Here is a 15,114-nt window from a genome sequence, read left to right as displayed (position 1 = left end):
CCCAAATCATACTTATTTTGCATAGGAGATACCATGGTCATGAAGATTATTCTCCCAGGGTGAGGTTCATTCATTGCATTCTGGGTATGCTGACCCCTGTGATTTCCCCAAATGTGGGTAACTCGACTGCATTATTTGTGGTAGTGGGGGACTGTGTTTGTGTTTTCCTCTGGTCAGCTCTGGTAAAAGTCAGATTTCTTTGTTTCAGATCTTCCTCTAGCCTTGTTCTTCTTTCGAGAGTTCCCTTGTGCTGCCTCAGTTGGATCTCCTTCACTTGACAGGGGGGTGCCCGAGCAGCGACCCTCCCCAGCTCAAGCCCAACACCTTCTTACCTGCCAGGTGAGATACTATGATCATGAAGGTGCTTCTCCCAGGGCAAGGCTCACCCATTGCACTCTGGGTGTGCTGCCCCTGCGATTTCCCCAAATGTGGGAAACTTGACTGCATAATTTGTGTTTCCCCTGGTCGGATCTCGTATAATTCAGATCTCTTTGTCTCAGGTCTCTCTCCAGCCTAGTTTGCTGTCTGTTTCCACTTCTTTTTTCTTGAGCCCCTCCCTTTTATACCCTTGTGTACTATCCTGACTTATCCTCCTGTCTGCTTACTTTGTGCCTTCCAATGCACAATGCAAACAACACACCCTTTTACTTGCCTTACAGAGCAGCTCTGGAGCTGTTACAGTGCCAAGCTGCTGTAAGAAATCAGCTTGAATGCTTCAGGGGCTGGGGCATTGTCAACATGAGCCCCACACCGTAGGAGGGTGGGGGTGTTTAATGCGAACTAAGGGTCATCCAAGTGCCGCAAAAGGCCGCCATGCCCTGCATACCCCTTTTCTCTTTTCATATGCAGATGAGGGTTCCAGCCAACTTTGGCCCACTGCTTGGATGACATCACCGTATGCAAATCCGTCTTCTGCAGAACTTCCCCCAGGAATGCTTGTACTAGTTGTTGCATTTGGTTTGTTGTTTGGGGTGCTTCAGTATTAGGCAGCCTTCTGCCCTCCCATGTTCATCTGAAAATATGTGTTCTCCCTGCAGTTGTTGTCCCCAGATGAGAGTTCCCTTGTGCTGCCTCAGTTGAATCTCCTATACTTGACAGAGATGTGCCTGAGCAGCGGCCCTCCCCAGCCCTATCCCAAATCATACTTATTTTGCATAGGCGATACCATGGTCATGAAGATTGTTCTCCCAGGGTGAGGTTCATTCATTGCATTCTGGGTATGCTGACCCCTGTGATTTCCCCAAATGTGGGAAACTCGACTGCATTATTTGTGGTAGTGGGGGACTGTGTTTGTGCTTTCCTCTGGTCAGCTCTGGTAAAAGTCAGATTTCTTTGTCTCAGATCTTCCTCTAGCCTTGTTTTTCTTTCGAGAGTTCCCTTGTGCTGCCTCAGTTGGATCTCCTTCACTTGACAGGGGGTGCCCGAGCAGCAATCCTCCACAGCTCTGGCCCAACTCCTACTTACCTGCCAGGTGAGATACTATGATCTTCACTGTTAGGGCAATCAGGATGTGGAATTCCCTGCCAGGGAAGGTGGTAATGGCGGACTCTGTAATTGGATTTAAAAAAGGAATGGATACATTTCTGAATGAAAAAGCTATCCAAGGTTATAATACTTAAAATATCAACATGGTTAATCCGGGGGTAACATGAGTTGTAGTAGCTAACTTGTCATAAAACATTATTCAGCAAGTATGTAGAATCATCACAACTTAAAACAGGTTGAACACGATGGGCAATTTGCCTCTATTCAACCTCAAAAACTATGTTACTAAATGTTACTATATTACTATGTTACTGTAGTATACAGAACACCACAATGCAATGAGCAGTGATAGTGAGCACTGATGAGGATACTAGAACTGACACTGAGCAGCAAGATGCAGCACTGGACTATTAGTAATGTACTGTAGTATGCTGAGCACAACAATGCAGCACAAGACAATGAGCAGTGATACTGAGCACTGATGAGGATACTACTGAGAACTGACACTGAGCAGGAGAGACACACTACTAGTATTACTGAGCAGCAATAAGTATCCACTGATACTGAGCACTGATATTGAGATTTCCACTGAGAGAACATAGCCACGTCCTCTCCGCTCTCTCTTCAATGCACGAGTAAAAATGGCGGCAACGCGCAGCTCTTTATATGGAATCCGAATCTCGCGAGAATCCGACAGCGGGATGATGACATTTTCCCTTGTTTAGGTTTTCCGAGTCAGGCGGGAACAACCGAGCCTGCCTCGGACCAGTGTAAACCACGTGGAGTTCGTGGGGAATTCGGTTCTCGGAGAACCGAACCCGCTCCTCTCTACCTTATACCCATCAATTTTTTTTATTTTCAATCTAAGCCCCTGCAGTTTTCTGTAAGCATCTGCTTTGCTATGATGATCAACAAGTCACAAGGGCAAACACTCAGGGCTTGAGGCGTAGATCTTAGGACCAGCTGCTACAAGCATGGCAGAGGTGTCACTATCACTGGTGACACCCAGAGAGGTGGCGAGGGAGATTGTAATGCAGTGCGCGCAGATAAGCAGCGCAATGGTAAAAAGGAGGCATGGTTTCATAGGTAGGGGCGTGGCCTGGTGGCCTGAATCTACATTTTGTTGCTCCGGGTGTCCCGGGGGTTGGGGGCTGCACCGGGGACTAGTGTGTGAGTGGTGCTGGCTCCTGCACAGTGACAGGGCATGGCCACTAGAGATGTGCACCAGAAATTTTTCGGGTTTTGTGTTTTGGTTTTGGGTTCGGTTCCGCGGCCGTGTTTTGGGTTCAAACGCGTTTTGGCTAAACCTCACCGAATTTTTTTTGTCGGATTCGGGTGTGTTTTGGATTCGGGTGTTTTTTTCAAAAAAACCCTAAAAAACAGCTTAAATCATAGAATTTGGGAGTCATTTTGATCCCAAAGTATTATTAACCTCAATAACCATAATTTCCACTCATTTTCAGTCTATTCTTAACACCTCACACCTCACAATATTATTTTTAGTCCTAAAATTTGCACCGAGGTCGCTGGATGACTAAGCTCAGCGACCCAAGTGGCCGATACAAACACCTGGCCCATCTAGGAGTGGCACTGCAGTGTCACGCAGGATGGCCCTTCCAAAAAACACTCCCCAAACAGCACATGACGCAAAGAAAAAAAGAGGCGCAATGAGGTAGCTGTGTGACTAAGCTCAGCGACCCAAGTGGCCGACACAAACACCTGGCCCATCTAGGAGTGGCACTGCAGTGTCACGCAGGATGGCCCTTCCAAAAACACTCCCCAAACAGCACATGACGCAAAGAAAAAAAGAGGCGCAATGAGGTAGCTGTGTGACTAAGCTCAGCGACCCAAGTGGCCGACACAAACACCTTGCCCATCTAGGAGTGGCACTGCAGTGTCACGCAGGATGGCCCTTCCAAAAAACACTCCCCAAACAGCACATGACGCAAAGAAAAAAAGAGGCGCAATGAGGTAGCTGTGTGACTAAGCTCAGCGACCCAAGTGGCCGACACAAACACCTGGCCCATCTAGGAGTGTCACTGCAGTGTCACGCAGGATGGCCCTTCCAAAAAACACTCCCCAAACAGCACATGACGCAAAGAAAAAAAGAGGCGCAATGAGGTAGCTGTGTGACTAAGCTCAGCGACCCAAGTGGCCGACACAAACACCTGGCCCATCTAGGAGTGGCACTGCAGTGTCACGCAGGATGGCCCTTCCAAAAAACACTCCCCAAACAGCACATGACGCAAAGAAAAATGAAAGAAAAAAGAGGTGCAAGATGGAATTGTCCTTGGGCCCTCCCACCCACCCTTATGTTGTATAAACAGGACATGCACACTTTAACCAACCCATCATTTCAGTGACAGGGTCTGCCACACGACTGTGACTGAAATGACGGGTTGGTTTGGACCCCCACCAAAAAAGAAGCAATTAATCTCTCCTTGCACAAACTGGCTCTACAGAGGCAAGATGTCCACCTCATCATCATCCTCCGATTCATCACCGTGTACATCCCCCTCCTCACAGATTATCAATTCGTCCCCACTGGAATCCACCATCTCAGCTCCCTGTGTACTTTGTGGAGGCAATTGCTGCTGGTCAATGTCTCCACGGAGCAATTGATTATAATTCATTTTAATGAACATCATCTTCTCCACATTTTCTGGAAGTAACCTCGTACGCCGATTGCTGACAAGGTGAGCGGCGGCACTAAACACTCTTTCGGAGTACACACTTGTGGGAGGGCAACTTAGGTAGAATAAAGCCAGTTTGTGCAAGGGCCTCCAAATTGCCTCTTTTTCCTGCCAGTATACGTACGGACTGTCTGACGTGCCTACTTGGATGCGGTCACTCATATAATCCTCCACCATTCTTTCAATGGTGAGAGAATCATATGCAGTGACAGTAGACGACATGTCCGTAATCGTTGGCAGGTCCTTCAGTCCGGACCAGATGTCAGCATCAGCAGTCGCTCCAGACTGCCCTGCATCACCGCCAGCGGGTGGGCTCGGAATTCTGAGCCTTTTCCTCGCACCCCCAATTGCGGGAGAATGTGAAGGAGGAGCTGTTGACCGATCAAGTTCCACTTGACTTGATAATTTTCTCACCAGCAGGTCTTTGAACCCCTGCAGACTTGTGTCTGCCGGAAAGAGAGATACAACGTAGGTTTTAAATCTAGGATCGAGCACGGTGGCCAAAATGTAGTGCTCTGATTTCAACAGATTGACCACCCGTGAATCCTGGTTAAGCGAATGAAGGGCTCCATCCACAAGTCCCACATGCCTAGCGGAATCGCTCTGTCTTAGCTCCTCCTTCAATGTCTCCAGCTTCTTCTGCAAAAGCCTGATGACGGGAATGACCTGACTCAGGCTGGCAGTGTCTGAACTGACTTCACGTGTGGCAAGTTCAAAAGGTTTCAGAACCTTGCACAACGTTGAAATCATTCTCCACTGCGCTTGAGACAGGTGCATTCCACCTCCTATATCGTGGTCAGATGTATAGGCTTGAATGGCCTTTTGCTGCTCCTCCATCCTCTGAAGCATATAGAGGGTTGAATTCCACCTCGTTACCACTTCTTGCTTCAGATGATGGCAGGGCAGGTTCAGGCGTTTTTGGTGTTGCTCCAGTCTTCTGTACGTGGTGCCTGTACGCAGAAAGTGTCCCGCAATTCTTCTGGCCACCGACAGCATCTCTTGCACGCCCCTGTCGTTTTTTAAATAATTCTGCACCACCAAATTCAAGGTATGTGCAAAACATGGGACGTGCTGGAATTTGCCCAGATATAATGCACGCACAATATTGCTGGCGTTGTCCGATGCCACAAATCCACAGGAGAGTCCAATTGGGGTAAGCCATTCTGCGATGATCTTCCTCAGTTGCCGTAAGAGGTTTTCAGCTGTGTGCGTATTCTGGAAAGCGGTGATACAAAGCGTAGCCTGCCTAGGAAAGAGTTGGCGTTTGCGAGATGCTGCTACTGGTGCCGCCGCTGCTGTTCTTGCGGCGGGAGTCAATACATCTACCCAGTGGGCTGTCACAGTCATATAGTCCTGAGTCTGCCCTGCCCCACTTGTCCACATGTCCGTGGTTAAGTGGACATTGGGTACAAATGCATTTTTTAGGACACTGGTGAGTCTTTTTCTGAGGTCTGTGTACATTTTCGGTATCGCCTGCCTAGAGAAATGGAACCTAGATGGTATTTGGTACCGGGGACACAGTACCTCAATCAAGTCTATAGTTGGCTCTGAAGTAATGATGGATACCGGAACCACGTTTCTCACCGCCCAGGATGCCAAGGCCTCAGTTATCTGGGATGACCATCGACTCCCAGCAGCAACAACAGCAGCGCCAGCAGCAGTAGGCGTTACACTCAAGGATGCATCGGAGGAATCCCAGGCAGGAGAGAACTCGTCAGAATTGCCAGTGACATGGCCTGCAGGACTATTGGCATTCCTGGGGAAGGAGGAAATTGACACTGAGGGAGTTGGTGGGGTGGTTTGCGTGAGCTTGGTTACAAGAGGAAGGGATTTACTGGTCAGTGGACTGCTTCCGCTGTCGCCCAAAGTTTTTGAACTTGTCACTGACTTATGATGAATGCGCTGCAGGTGACGTATAAGGGAGGATGTTCCCGAGGTGGTTAACGTCCTTACCCCTACTTATTACAGCTTGACAAAGGCAATACACGGCTTGACACCTGTTGTTCGCATTTCTGTTGAAATACTTCCACACCGAAGAGCTGATTTTTTTTGTATTTTCACCAGGCATGTCAATGGCCATATTCCTCCCACGGACAACAGGTGTCTCTCCGGGTGCCTGACTTAAACAAACCACCTCACCATCAGAATCCTCCTTGTCAATTTCCTCCCCAGCGCCAGCAACACCCATATCCTCCTCATCCTGGTGTACTTCAACACTGACATCTTCAATCTGACTATCAGGAACTGGACTGTGGGTGCTCCTTCCAGCACTTGCAGGGGGTGTGCAAATGGTGGAAGGTGCATGCTCTTCACGTCCAGTGTTGGGAAGGTCAGGCATCGCAACCGACACAATTGGACTCTCCTTGTGGATTTGTGATTTTGAAGAACGCACAGTTCTTTGCTGTGCTTTTGCCAGCTTAAGTCTTTTCATTTTTCTAGCGAGAGGCTGAGTGCTTCCATCCTCATGTGAAGCTGAACCACTAGCCATGAACATAGGCCAGGGCCTCAGCCGTTCCTTGCCACTCCGTGTGGTAAATGGCATATTGGCAAGTTTACGCTTCTCCTCCGACGATTTTTATTTAGATTTTTGAGTCCTTTTTTTACTGATCTTTTGTGTTTTGGATTTTACATGCTCTGTACTATGACATTGGGCATCGGCCTTGGCAGACGACGTTGATGGAATTTCATCTTCTCGGCCATGACTAGTGGCAGCAGCTTCAGCACGAGGTGGAAGTGGATCTTGATCTTTCCCTATTTTTGGAACCTCAACATTTTTGTTCTCCATATTTTAATAGGCACAACTAAAAGGCACCTCAGGTAAACAATGGAGATGGATGGATACTAGTATACTTATGGATGACGAGTGACTGACGACACAGAGGTAGCTACAGCCGTGGACTACCGTACTGCGTCTGCTAGTATAGAGATGATAATTAATGATATAAAAAAAATATATATATAACTACTGTAGGTATATATAATATAATGACGGACCTGGTGGACACTGTCAGCAGACTGCTAAACTACTAGTATGAAGAAGATAGAAAAAAAACCCCACCACAGGTAGGTAGGTATACAATTATGGACGAGCACTGACGACACAGAGATAGCCACAGCCGTGGCCTACCATACTGCGTCTGCTAGTATATAGATGATAATTAATGATATAAAAAATATATATATAACTACTGTAGGTATATATAATATAATGACGGACCTGGTGGACACTGTCAGCAGACTGCTAAACTACTAGTATGAAGAAGATAGAAAAAAAACTCCACCACAGGTAGGTATACAATTATGGACGAGTGACGACACAGAGGTAGGTACAGCCGTGGACTACCGTACTGCGTCTGCTAGTATAGATAATATACTAAATATATTACTACTGTAGGTATATAATATAATGACGGACCTGGTGGACACTGTCAGCAGACTCCTAAACTACTAGTATGAAGAAGATAGAAAAAAAAACCCACCACAGGTAGGTAGGTATACAATTATGGACGAGCACTGACGACACAGAGATAGCCACAGCCGTGGCCTACCGTACTGCGTCTGCTAGCATAGATAATATACTAAATATATTACTACTGTAGGTATATAATATAATGACGGACCTGGTGGACACTGTCAGCAGACTCCTAAACTACTAGTATGAAGAAGATAGAAAAAAAAACCCACCACAGTTAGGTATACAATTATGGACGAGTGACGACACAGAGGTAGGTACAGCCATGGACTACCGTACTGCGTCTGCTAGTATAGATAATATACTAAATATATTACTACTGTAGGTATATAATATAATGACGGACCTGGTGGACACTGTCAGCAGACTCCTAAACTACTAGTATGAAGAAGATAGAAAAAAAACCCCACCACAGGTTGGTATACAATTATGGACGAGTGACGACACAGAGGTAGGTACAGCCGTGGACTACCGTACTGCGTCTGCTAGTATAGATAATATACTAAATATATTACTACTGTAGGTATATAATATAATTACGGACCTGGTGGACACTGTCAGCAGACTCCTAAACTACTAGTATGAAGAAGATAGAAAAAAAAACCCACCACAGTTAGGTATACAATTATGGACGAGTGACGACACAGAGGTAGGTACAGCCATGGACTACCGTACTGCGTCTGCTAGTATAGATAATATACTAAATATATTACTACTGTAGGTATATAATATAATGACGGACCTGGTGGACACTGTCAGCAGACTCCTAAACTACTAGTATGAAGAAGATAGAAAAAAAACCCCACCACAGGTAGGTATACAATTATGGACGAGCACTGACGACACAGAGATAGCCACAGCCGTGGACTACCGTACTGCGTCTGCTAGTATAGATAATATAATAAATATATTACTACTGTAGGTATATAATATAATGATGGACCTGGTGGACACTGTCAGCAGACTCCTAAACTACTAGTATGAAGAAGATAGAAAAAAAAAAACCCACCACAGGTAGGTAGGTATACAATTATGGACGAGCACTGACGACACAGAGATAGCCACAGCCGTGGACTACCGTACTGCGTCTGCTAATATAGAGATGATAAAGATGATAGAGATGAAAAAAAAAAATATAACACTACTGCAGGTAAATATTTATATAATATAATGTATGACGGACCTGCTGGACACTGTCAGCAGAATGCGTTTATAGAATAAAAAAAAAAAACACCACAGGAGTGTTTAACTTTTTCAGGCAGACAATATACTGGTGGTCACACTGGCAGCAAAAGTGTGCACTGTACTCCTGCTATAACTGCTCCCCAGTCTCCCCCACAATTAAGCTGTGTGAGCAGTGAGCACTCAGCACAGTCAGATATACATAGATGATATATCATGCAGCACACTGAGGCTGAGCACAGATATGGTATGTGTATCGTTTTTTTTCAGGCAGAGAACGGATTATAAATAATAAAACTGGTGGTCACTATCAGCAAAACTCTGCACTACTGAGTACTCCTGACAAGTTCAACTGCTCCCCAAATTAGTAGTAAATCAAATGTCACTCGTCTCTATCTTCTAATCTAAACGGAGAGGACGCCAGCCACGTCCTCTCCCTATCAATCTCAATGCACGTGTGAAAATGGCGGCAACGCGCGGCTCCTTATATAGAATCCGAGTCTCGTGAGAATCCGACAGCGGGATGATGACGTTCGGGCGCGCTCGGGTTAACCGAGCAAGGCGGGAGGATCCGAGTCTGCTCGGACCCGTGCAAAAAAGGGTGAAGTTCGGGCGGGTTCGGATTCCGAGGAACCGAACCCGCTCATCTCTAATGGCCACCCAGCATGACGCCTCCCTTCTTGACCATGCTGTAATTGCAGTCGCACTGCAGTTCAGCGTGATCATAAAAAATGGTGTAGCCTCCTGCTGGTACAGACTGTATGTGCGCGCAGGAAGCCGCCACCATTTTTGTGATCACAGCGGCTGAATGTGATGTCATACAGCTGCTGTGACCACGCCCCCTGTGTCTCCTCCATTGCAGACCCCATTTTGAAGCCTTGCCCCCGCACCGCTCCATCCCTGACTTGGAAATGGAGTGTTGCTGACCCCCCTCTCCCCCCCCTGCCCCGATTGACAGGCAGAGGCGATCGCATTCTCTGCGGGGTGCCGCAGAAAATGCAGGCACATGCGTATGCTCTTAGCAATTTTTGCAGTTGGATCGCTTATTGTGATTGCAATCCAAACTGAATCAGGCCCTATTACCTATCACAATGCGCTGCGGGCAGTACAAAATTGGTTTAATATAGGAGAAAAACCCCCAGACCTGTGCTCCTTAACTGTACCTGGTGGCTAGTGGAGCGGCTGCCCAGTAATCAGTGTCCACACCAGTGCGCACACGGTCCACCCCCTACGGCCATGCTCCCCTTCATCAGCGGCCTCGTGATCCGGAAGGGCGGTGTGTGTGTGACTGACCTTAGGAAGAAACCGGAGCCTCCGCTGCAGTGACCCAGCAACCAGGGCACGGGAGTATACAGCGCCGCTGGGAGTGATGAAGCTGCAGTAAAGATGTCTATTAGACCTAGCCTGCTGCAGCCCTTGTAGATTCTCATAAAACAAGTTCTTCTTTTCTTGTCAAAATTAATAGCTAAGAATAGGCTGCCTGAGGCAGGCCCCTGTTAAGTGGCCTGCTACTGAAGGCACCAACTACAAACTGAGCTCCCTGTTCATGGAAGCGGGGTTATAGAGGAGGATGCGCTGAGCATCTTGGGAACAGTCAAAAGCTTTGAGCCGGTTGGTGCCTCAGATCAAGATCCTACTCTACACCCCAATGTGAATCCTTGTGGAGTCCAGTGTACCCCACAGAAGAAATTAATGTGTCACACCCATTGGCAGCAACCTTAGAATAGCTGCTGACGGGCACAATTGAGAAAGGAAGGGGGGGGGGACATTTGAATCCAGCACATAGATGCAATTCAAATATGTAATTTGTACCTTCCTATTTTAAAATATAATGGATGAACCTCACCCTGTGAGAACAATCTTCATGATCAAGAGATCTCATATGCAAAATAAGTATGAGTTGGGATAGGGCTGGGGAGGGTGGCTGCTCGGGCAGCCCCTCCCCCGTCAAGTTAAGGAGATTCAACTGAGGAAGCACAAGGGAACTCTCGTCTGGGGACAACAACTGCAGGGAGACCACATCTTTTCAGATGAACATGGGAGGGCGGAAGGCTGCCTAATACTGAAGCACCATCAAATATCAAACCATATGCAACAACTAGTACAAGCATTCCTGGGGGAAGGTCTGGAGCAGACGGATTTGCATACGGTGATGTCATCCAAGCAGTGGGCCAAAGTTGGCTGGAACCCTCATCTGCATATGAAAAGAGAAAAGGGGCGTGCAGGGCATGGCGACCTTTTGCGGTGCTTGGATGACCCCTAGTTCGCATTAAACACCCCCACCCTCCTTTGGTGTGGGGCTCATGTTGGCCATGCCCCATCCCCTGAGCATTCAAGCTGATTTCTTGCAGCAGCTGGGCACTGTAACAGCTCCAGAGCTGCTCTGTAAGGCAAGTAAAATATTGTGTGGGCCCTGCAGCACTACCTGTAGTTTGCATTGTGCATTGGAAGGCACAAAGTAAGCAGACGGGAGGAGAAGTCAGGATAGTGCACAAGGGTATAGAAGGGAGGGGCTCAAGATAAAAGAAGTGGAAACAGACAGCAAACTAGGCTGGAGAAAGACCTGAGACAAAGAGATCTGAATTATACGAGAACCGACCAGAGGAAACACAAATTATGCAGTCAAGTGTCCCACATTTGGGGAAATCGTAGGAGCAGCACACCCAGAGTGCAATGGGTGAGCCTTGCCCTGGGAGAAGCACCTTCCTGATCATAGTATCTCACCTGGCAGGTAAGTAGGAGTTGGGCTAGAGCTGGGGAGGGTCGCTGCTCGGGCACCCTCCTGTCAAGTGAAGGAGATCCAACTGAGGCAGCACAAAGAAACTCTCGAAAGAAGAACAAGGCTAGAGGAAGATCTGAGACAAAGAAATCTGACTTTTACCAGAGCTGACCAGAGGAAAGCACAAACACAGTCCCCCACTACCACAAATAATGCAGTCGAGTTTCCCACATTTGGGGAAATCACAGGGGTCAGCATACCCAGAATGCAATGAATGAACCTCACCCTGGGAGAACAATCTTCATGACCATAGTATCTCCTATGCAAAATAAGTATGATTTGGGATAGGGCTGGGGAGGGCCGCTGCTCAGGCACATCTCTGTCAAGTAAAGGAGATTCAACTGAGGCAGCACAAGGGAACTCTCATCTGGGGACAACAACTGCAGGGAGAACACATATTTTCAGATGAACATGGGAGGGCAGAAGGCTGCCTAATACTGAAGCACCCCCAAACAACAAACCAAATGCAACAACTAGTAAAAGCATTCCTGGGTAAAGGTCTGCAGAAGACGGATTTGCATACGGTGATGTCATCCAAGCAGTGGGCCAAAGTTGGCTGGAACCCTCATCTGCATATGAAAAGAGAAAAGGGTTATGCAGGGCATGGCGGCCTTTTGCGGCGCTTGGATGACCCCTAGTTCACATTAAACACCTCCACCCTCCTTCGGTGTGGGGCTCATGTTGGCTATGCCCCAGCCCCTGAAGCATTCAAGCTGATTTCTTGCCGCAGCTGGGCACTGTAACAGCTCCAGAGTTGCTCTGTAAGGCATGTAAAACACAGTCCCCCACTACAACCAGGAAACATTAACGCCACTGCATCCTTGCTGCTTTCTCATGTGGAAGTCTATTTAATGTGAAAACAAGGTGATATCTAATTAGCACACAGAAAAGAAAATTAAGTGAATTTTTGAAAGAAAACAATACTGTTAATATACTATTAAAACAAATTAAAATGGTAAAAGTTATTGTACTTTAAGTAAAAATAAAAGAGCAAAAATATCAATCCCAGTTTTGGATTACTTTAATTAAAAAAAAAAATGCATATAGCAGAGGATAGTTTCAATCTGTCTACCTCTGGGTTATGGGCCCAGCATGCTTCCATTGCAGTACTCTGCTGCACATGTAAGTGCAAGAGATCCTGAAGCACTCACTCATCATGGGAAAGTACCAATGTGTTTCTTCATTGGTTGATGGCAGAAACATCTTACAAAAACACTCCAGATTATTGACTTTTTAAAGTTTTTCTAGGAAACGTTCTAGATGATTGTTTATTAGCCTTTGTCAGTATGTACTTTTGCAAAGTGTCGCTGTGGCGCAATCAGTTAGTGTGTATGGCTATTAACCAAAAGGTTGGTGGTTCAATCCCACCCAGGGATGTAATTGACCTTGTTATCAGATTTTGGTGATCTTTAAGTAGACAAGTCAAAATTTCAAACCCCCTGTTATGGTGTTAGGTATTTAGACTTCTCTGATGTAATCAGAGTTAGATTTGATTCAGTGATTTTATAAAAACAGCTAGGAAGCACAATTTAGCAGTGGGTTGCAGAGAAAAAGAAATATGCTTGCAAAAAAATCCAATTGAGTGATTAAACAGCTCTTGGATGGTTTTTCACCTATTACTAAATTAAACTTGCTTCATTGGAAAGGCAGCAAGATGCATCCTCATTTCAATAGCTACTCTTTGTCTCAGGTCTTTCTCCAGCCTAGTTTGCTGTCTGTTTCCACTTCTTTTATCTTGAGCCCCTCCCTTCTATACCCTTGTGCACTATCCTGACTTCTCCTCCCGTCTGCTTACTTTGTGCCTTCCAATGCACAATGCAAACTACAGGTAGTGCTGCAGGGCCCACACAATATTTTACTCCCTGAAAAGCACCCAGTCTCCTCTGGGCACAGTAGTAAACTGAGGTCTGGAGGAGGGGCATAGAGGGAGGAGCCAGTGCACACCCAGATCTAAAGTCTTTCTTAAAGTGCCCATGTCTCCTGCGGAGCCCGTCTATCCCCCATGGTCCTTACGGAGTCCCCAGCATCCTCTAGGACGTAAGAGAAAAATTATGCTGGCAGAAAAATCCAATTGAGTGATTAAACAGCTCCAGAGCTGCTCTGTAAGGCAAGTAAAAGGGTGTGGGCCCTGCAGCACTACCTGTAGTTTGCATTGTGCATTGAAAGCCTAGTTTGCTGTCTGTTTCCACTTCTTTTTTCTTGAGCCCCTCCCGTCTATACCCTTGTGCACTATCCTGACTTCTCCTCCCGTCTGCTTACTTTGTGCCTTCCAATGCACAATGCAAACTACAGGTAGTGCTGCAGGGCCCACACCCTTTTACTTGCCTTACAGAGCAGCTCTTGAGCTGTTACAGTGCCCAGCTGCTGCAAGAAATCAGTGTGAATGCTTCAGGGGCTGGGGCATGGCCAACATGAGCCCCACACCGAAGGAGGGTGGGGGTGTTTAATGCGAACTAGGGGTCTCGCACAATGCGAACTACAGGTAGTGCTGCAGGGCCCACACCCTTTTACTTGCCTTACAGAGCAGCTCTGGAGCTGTTACAGTGCCCAGCTGCTGCAAGAAATCAGCTTGAATCCTTTAGGGGCTGGGGCATAGCCAACATGAGCCCCACACCGACGGAGGGTGGAGGTGTTTAATGCGAACTAGGGGTCATCCAAGTGCCGCAAAAGGCCGCCATGCCCTGCACGCCCCTTTTCTCTTTTCATATGCAGACGAGGGTTGAAGCCAACTTTGACCCACTGCTTGGATGACATCGCCATATGCAAATCCATCTTCTGCAGGCCTTCCCCCAGGAATGCTTGCACTAGTTGTTGCATTTGGTTTGTTGTTTGGGGGTGCTTCAGTATTAGGCAGCCTTCTGCCCTCCCATGTTCATCTGAAAATATGTGTTCTCCCTGCAGTTGTTGTCCCCAGATCAGAGTTCCCTTGTGCTGCCTCAGTTGAATCTCCTTTACTTGACAGAGATGTGCCTGAGCAGCGGCCCTCCCCAGCCCTATCCCAAATCATACTTATTTTGCATAGGAGATACCATGGTCATGAAGACTGTTCTCCCAGGGTGCGGTTCATTCATTGCATTCTGGGTATGCTGACCCCTGTGATTTCCCCAAATGTGGGAAACTCGACTGCATTATTTAATGCGAACTAGGGGTCATCCAAGCACCGCAAAAGGCCGCCATGCCCTGCATACCCCTTTTCTCTTTTCATAAGCAGACGAGGTTTGAAGCCAACTTTGACCCACTGCTTGGATGACATCACTTGCTGCCTTTCCAATGAAGCAAGTTTAATTTAATAATAGGTGAAAAACCATCCCTACAAAGGTGTTAATCAGATACTTGGCTTTGTGGACACTTTTCAGAGCACAAATTTGTTAGCATAAAAATAAAGCCAGAAAATGAAGAGCTGTTTAATCACTCAATTGGATTTTTCTGCCAGCATATTTCTTTTTCTCTGCAACCCACTGCTAAATTGTGCTTCCTAGCTGTTTTTATAAAATCACTGAATC

The 15,114-nt window shown here is 46.9% G+C and overlaps 5 non-coding genes and 1 pseudogene across 5 annotated transcripts; 4 read left to right on the top strand and 2 right to left on the bottom strand.

The window, feature by feature from the left end:
• The first annotated feature begins 8 nt into the window (after positions 1 to 8).
• On the top strand, positions 9 to 172 carry LOC135012202 (U1 spliceosomal RNA). Its single transcript, XR_010211207.1, has one exon. It is a non-coding gene; the product is annotated as a U1 spliceosomal RNA (small nuclear RNA).
• A 152-nt stretch (positions 173 to 324) lies between these two features.
• LOC135012352 (U1 spliceosomal RNA) lies at positions 325 to 487 on the top strand. Its single transcript, XR_010211351.1, has one exon. It is a non-coding gene; the product is annotated as a U1 spliceosomal RNA (small nuclear RNA).
• Positions 488 to 1,141: 654 nt separating this feature from the next.
• On the top strand, positions 1,142 to 1,305 carry LOC135012157 (U1 spliceosomal RNA). The gene has a single exon (XR_010211162.1). It is a non-coding gene; the product is annotated as a U1 spliceosomal RNA (small nuclear RNA).
• Positions 1,306 to 11,408: 10,103 nt separating this feature from the next.
• Positions 11,409 to 11,571, bottom strand: LOC135012251 (U1 spliceosomal RNA). The gene has a single exon (XR_010211255.1). It is a non-coding gene; the product is annotated as a U1 spliceosomal RNA (small nuclear RNA).
• A 152-nt stretch (positions 11,572 to 11,723) lies between these two features.
• Positions 11,724 to 11,887, bottom strand: LOC135012193 (U1 spliceosomal RNA). Its single transcript, XR_010211198.1, has one exon. It is a non-coding gene; the product is annotated as a U1 spliceosomal RNA (small nuclear RNA).
• A 2,729-nt stretch (positions 11,888 to 14,616) lies between these two features.
• LOC135012437 (U1 spliceosomal RNA) lies at positions 14,617 to 14,795 on the top strand (annotated as a pseudogene).
• Positions 14,796 to 15,114: the final 319 nt, after the last annotated feature.

Source organism: Pseudophryne corroboree, unplaced genomic scaffold (assembly GCF_028390025.1).
Source record: "Pseudophryne corroboree isolate aPseCor3 unplaced genomic scaffold, aPseCor3.hap2 scaffold_253, whole genome shotgun sequence".
Classification (NCBI taxonomy): Eukaryota; Metazoa; Chordata; class Amphibia; order Anura; family Myobatrachidae; genus Pseudophryne; species Pseudophryne corroboree.
Note: the sequence above shows the minus strand (reverse complement) of the source record. Positions and strands in the feature narration are given on the sequence as shown.